The sequence below is a fragment of the Corvus brachyrhynchos genome, unplaced genomic scaffold, assembly GCF_000691975.1.
Source record: "Corvus brachyrhynchos isolate BGI_N302 unplaced genomic scaffold, ASM69197v1 scaffold10, whole genome shotgun sequence".
Taxonomy (NCBI): Eukaryota; Metazoa; Chordata; class Aves; order Passeriformes; family Corvidae; genus Corvus; species Corvus brachyrhynchos.
The window spans coordinates 5,513,246-5,519,547 of NW_008236180.1; positions in this window are offsets into that span (position 1 = coordinate 5,513,246).

Genomic DNA, 6,302 nt, shown 5'->3' on the forward strand with positions numbered 1-6,302 from the left:
CTGGCATTGTCCCTGCCAGCACATTCCTGGGAACAGCCTTTGCAGGTGAGCATCTGCCCTGGGGTGCAGAGGGACCCCAGCTGTGTTTGGGGAAGAAGGGAGATCTCCTGTTCAGCCCAACCCACAGGCTACTCTGCTTTGCAAAAGGCTGGTTTGGGGCTCTCACAGAGGTTTTCCTTCCCTGGGGGAGCAGTGCCTTGAAAAAACTAAGGTTTCAGGGTAATAAGCAAGGAGAATGCTAGCCAAAATGAAAAGGTTGGTAATGCCATAAGGTTTTGAATATGGTTGTATTTCGGGAGCTGTACACCTGTGATTGAGGCACAGTGTGATGGCAAACAGGTCGCCTGCTTTCTCTTCCTTGTGCTCGCCCATCTAGCACCCACCACCAGCAGAAGGGCCAAGAAAGAGGCTTCTGCCCATCTTATTTTCTGAAGGGTCTCCTCCAGATGTGTCCTCTGCCCTCGCACCTCTGGATCAGCCATCACCTCTCACCCGAGGTGCCCATGGGGGCTGTGAGACAACCTGGAGAAGATGGGATTACTCTGGCATCTTTATGGGAACACCTTTCTGTGGTGTTTGCACTGTGACATCCTCTGGACATCCTGTCATGCACAGATTTTGGTCCAGCTCCCTCCCAGGACAAAGGTTAGCCATGGGTGAGCCCCAGCCAGCTCCATTATTTAGGTTACTCGTTTCTGCAATGGATTGAGCACTTCCCTGCCTGATATTTATAGGCACACTCAGGATCCCAGATAAAATGCTGTATCTTTAGTTAAAGATGCAAGAGATGATTAGTGTCCTTTCCATGGCATATGTTTTAAAGTCAAAGTACTTCAGGGGTGCCTTAATGCCTTGCTGACCTGGGACCTACATTTGGAGGAAGCTTTAAAACTAAAATAGCCATAGAAAGGAAAATAATTGGGTGGATTGTGCTGAAAAAGGTGTTAGGTACAGCTGTTCACTCTGTCTTTTTTTAATTTTTAGGCTTTTCCTATCATATTTTTCCTCCAGGAGGATGAAAAATTGAAAGAGCCGGGCACACAGTGCCTCCTGTTCAGATACAGGCTAGAAGTGCACACGCTGGCATTTATTTAGTGGAAGGAGGATAACTCCATCACACAGAGACGTGGAAGTGTCTCCTGCAATTCCCTCTGCACATTCAGGGCTCAGAAGTCACAGGGGGAGCTGCCGGCACTGGTGGGGTTCAAGCACAGGGAAAACAAAGCCCTTGCCAGACCCCTCGTGCCCTATTTCCAGGTAACAACCAGGTGTCAAGGAGGCACCTTGTTGGCTGTACACATTTTAGAGCTGAATTTCAAACTTTCTTCGTCTTAGGGGTCTCTGGAGGCTCCATTGTGCTGCGTGGGGAGTTTGACCTTGGGAGAGGTTTGCAGGGCTGCTGTGGGCTGCAGCTGGAGAGGCCCCTGCCATGGCAGGATCCACGGATTCTGTGCCTTCTGGGATGCTCCACATCACTCCAGAGCACAGCTGTGGAATCCCCTTTGGGAGAGGTTAATGCTGCTCAGGTGCAGTTGCTCTGGGGACGCATCTTGGAGTGATGCTGTGGCACATCTGAGAAATGAGCCCTCCCCTGGCACTGTGCCCTCAGCGGGGACAGGCAGCTTCGCTTTTCATGGGACACCTTCCTTCCAGATCCACGTGAGAGGTGTCTGTAGTGATGGGATTAGGGAGAGAGGCTGGCAGCTGTATTTTGAGCCCCCAAAAAGGTATTTTGAAATTTCAAAATCCTCCAAGAGACCTGACCCCTGAACAAACACTGTGCAGCAGCTCCAGCAACCCTAATTTCAGCACATTGAGTCTTTCTCCTGCTCTCACATAATGCTACAAATCCAGAGGCTTTTCACAAAAGATGTATCAGTTCAAGTGAGTTCCCTGTAGAGTTCTCATCCATAATCCAAATCCAGTGATCAGGAATTGCTCTTCCCACTCTGTATACCCTGGAGCGATGCAAACCCACCCACAATTGCTCTGGACGGGAGCTCCCAAAAGGATTTCAGGACTTTTCTGTGTGCAGTGCCTGACCCTGCAGCCAAGGAGGGTGATGTCCTCTGTCCCTCGGTGCTGTCCTGCAGGTGATGAGCACCCAGCAGGGGTTTCTTGGTTGGTACTTGCAGACTCACAGAGTGGTTTCAGCAACTGGGGGTTGTGCTGATGTATAAAACTTGAAACTATTTAATGCAGGGCAGAGGGAGGAATCCAATGGAGCTGCTCCTGGATTGATACAGGACCTGTGCCCAGGGCCTGATCCCTTCACAAACTCCAGTGCATCCCATGTCCTGTGCAAGGCACCAATTCAGCCCAAGCAAGAGTGATAAACAATTGTATAGGAATTACACATTTGCAGAACAAAAGTAATTTTGCTACAAAATCTACAATTCCAAGCAGTGAAAGCCCTGATCAGAGCCCGCTCTGCTTTGCTAGCATGCACACCACGAGCAGAAGAGGGCATTTCACCCCGTAAAGCTTCATGTTTCCAAATAACCGGGATTTTTATATCCCAAATTACTAATTGCAAATTATTCACCCAGTTCTCATAGAATGTCCTGTTTTTTGCTGAACTAAACCCAGCTGTATAATACCCTGTTAGCCTACTGGGCTTATCTCCAGAGCTCAAAGCTGTTCAACTTCCTTGTCTCTCTTTTCCCTCTCATTTATTTTCCATATGATAAATAACAACAAGAACAACAAAAAATATCAAAATAAGACAGAAGTTTAATTTTTTAGTGCATGGTTTTCTGGGGCATGGGGAGAAGGCTGAAGAACCTGAACTATTATCAAGAATGCCACTCAAATTACAATATCATTGTTTGAAAAAAATTCTGGCAGCTAATTCTGATTGCAGTGCACATTTCTGTGCCTGTGACAAATGATTTCTAAAGTTAGACTCAAGGACACCAAGCTTCCAAGAGGTCACTCATCTCTGGTGGTTTTTTTTTTATTTGCCATACCCAAAGATTTTTTTAAATACTTGAATTAAGAAGAGGTGGGAAAAAAATAAAGGGAAGGAAAGCAATGATGATCTGAAAAAGACTGAAGTGCTTTGGTTTAAAAAGAGTGATGCTCAGAGCCATAAAGTATGAAATAGAGGAGGGGAAGCAGATTTGGGGCTAACCTGTGATATCACATTAGACTTTAAAGCTGTTCCAACAGACTAAGCATTTGAGAAAGAATCAGAGCTGTTGGTGATAAGTTGCTCCTCTTATCGGCAAACTGTCATCTGTCTTGAGTGAGAACATTTTGTCCACCCTACCAAAACAAGTCAGAAAAATTGGATAAAAACAAAAATATAAATCAGAAGGGTAGCTGGGAGCAGAACTGAAACGATGGCAATTTCCTGGCAAGGATTGCTGTACAGCTAAATGTCAGATGTGGCAGAAAGAATTATATTTTCGACTTGAGGTCAGGAATTATGTGTGAGCATGTGGTGGCCAGAGCCCGGCCACTGCAGCCGTGTGGCTCTGGTGACAGCCGTGGTGTCCCCACGGGCAGCGGTGCCCAGCGTGTCCTGGCTGCATCACCCCGGAGCGCCACAGCTCTGTCCCTTCACTGTCTCTGCTCCTTCCCAGCCCAGCTCTGCTGCATGATTTTGGCAGGGGCTGCGCTGCTGGGGCTGCCCCTTCCTGAGCCGCAGCAGCCCTTGGTGCCTGCAGGTGCTGAGGGCAATCTTTGCAACTGGAGCTAAACGTTGCCAGAGCCATCCTGCCCTGTGCCTGGCTCCCCACAGACACTTCTCCATGGCAGAAGTGCTGGCAGATAACAAGAAATTAAGTGCTTCTCAAGCTCTTTCTAGATTATTTCTTTTTAATTTAGTATTAAATTTAAATCTTGATTTACTTTCTAAATCATAATTCCATTGAATTTGCAAAGCACACCTGGAGCTACGGCGTTGGATGGGGAATGGAGGTGCACGATCTTCCGGGGAATGCTCGTGTGTGCAGGGTCCTGGGGACCAGCTGCACCCCAAGTGCTGGACTCCACCTCTTCTCTGTGTCTCCTGCAGGTAAATCCTGCTCAGGTCAGGGGGAAACATCAGGATACAACCCATTCCTGGGCATGGATCACTGCCCTGTCTGCCCTCCCCTGCTCACAGACATTTAACTGCACCCAAAACTCTCAGTGCTTCCTGTCCTCAGGCCAAGGGGACAGTGCATGGGGAAGTCACAAGTGCATGTGTGCCTCTAGAGCACAGAAAAATATCTGGGGACACAGGCACAATGTCACAGCAGCACCTTGACATTTGAGCTGGGGGTGTCGGTGACACCCCCGGGATGAGCTGCGCTCCTGTCCCAGGCAGAGGCTCGGCAGCCCAGGAGGGCAGACATTGCTCTGTGCTCAGGGCATGCACCAAATTTAGGCACAGCAGGGTGAAGGGGAGCCAAGGTGCCGCCTGCCAGCCGTGCCTGCACTGCACCTGATGCTCCCAAGTGTTTTTCTCCTTCACTTCAACACCCTTAACACAGTGTTCCCATTGCAGCAGCCAAACTGATATTACTGGAGGCAAGACCTGAATCAGATCCTGAAAAATCAGCTATTTAAATGCACCATAGCTGCTGCGCTCTCGGCAGCAGCGAGACCACAAGACACACAACTGGGGAGTGGAGGGACAATAAGTGAAGGTTTGGTGATTTTACAAAATCACCGAATGGGAAAAGAGAGCTGCTGGGTGGAAATGATACGTGTGGTCCCTCAGGTCGTGACTGGTGAAGACATGACAATGTCAAAGGCTTGTGCAGCCTGGGACAGGGAGCAGGGCAGGGATGAGACTGTTCTCTGCCCTGAGGAAAGGAGCAGATGAAGGGGAGTCACTGGAAAACCCCCTAAACCCCTTTGGGGCAGGGGGAGTCCTACAGCCCCAAGCACTGCTCTCTGCCCAGACTGCCCCAAGGTCACTGCACCCCTGTACCAGCAACCCCCTTCCCCAGCCCTGGGTGCTGCAGGAGTGGAATATCCAACATCGTGGGGTTGTTGGGGCTGTACCAAGGTGGGTTCCTCTGCTTTAATTTGGTTTTTATTTCTTTTTTTTTAAATTAATTTTGCAACAGTTTGGTTTCAGGGCATTGCAAGTGCTTCTGTAAATCCTGATGAATGAGCTGAGCCTTTGCTTCAACCCAGCTGGGAGCAGAACATCCCAGGAAGGTTGGATTGCAGGCACTGCAGAGCCCTGGTGCCAACAGCTTGTGCACATCTCCTAAAGACTGAGCAGTTTGTAACAGGGGTCTGGGATAAGGAACAAGTCATTCCTTGTTGGAAATATCCCAACTGCAGGACATCAAAGCTGCCCTTTAAGCAGAAGCTGTGAGAGGCTGGTGCAAACTCATCTCCTCGGAGCACCGTTAATGCACATTTTGTTGTAAGAGGAGAGTGACCCAAGCAAGGGTTAATCGAGGCTGTGCTGTGCACCTGGCACACGTACACTGCCTCTGCAGCACAGTGGGTGCATATATATCTATATATATCTTATAGAGAGATATTTATTTATCTATGGCATGTGGGCTGGGGAGCAGACAGACTCTCCTCTCACCATGGTGGGGTGTGGAATGCCACACGAATTCTCTCTGTCATTTCTCTGGAAATCCTGGCAAGCCCAGGGGAGTCTGCAGTCGATCAGCTCTGTATCCCTGTGTACCACTGAGGGAGATCTCTGCGGCATTTGGGACACCCTGGAGCAGCTGTCACCCACACAAACACACCTTCCCCAGCACCCCAGGGACAGCCAAGCACTCAGCACCTCCTGGGCTTCACCTGCTCAGTCCTGGCCTGATGAGACCTTTCAGTTCCATTTAGAAGAGCTTTACTGGCTTTTTCTATTTGAATTGTAATGCCCCAACATCATGGTTTGTAAGAAAGAACTGGAGGATCAGCCAGGTCACGGCCATCACACAGGGCTGAACTTCTGCTTCAGCTGCTTTCAGCTGTGCTGTTTGCTTGTTTGCATGGCTTATCATCTTTCCTGCCTGTATTGTACCACTGACGATAAATTCAAAGCAACCAGGGCCCAAATTTTTGAAGAGGTTTCCCTAAGGGAATGTCAATTACCTTTCCCTTCCAGCACCGCAAATGTCCTCTGGCACTTAAAAATCACAGCTTTATTGTGAGAAATGCAGCCACTTGCTCTAATTATTCATACTGCACTCTAAGGCAAGCAAAAGAATAATAAAAATATTTAGTAGGTAAATTTGAAAAGGCAAGGGGTTGGTAATTCTGGGCATAGACAAGTACAACCCCTGACAAAAACAGTCTATGCAGTGGTTCATGCATGAAAATATGAAATGAATGGAAGA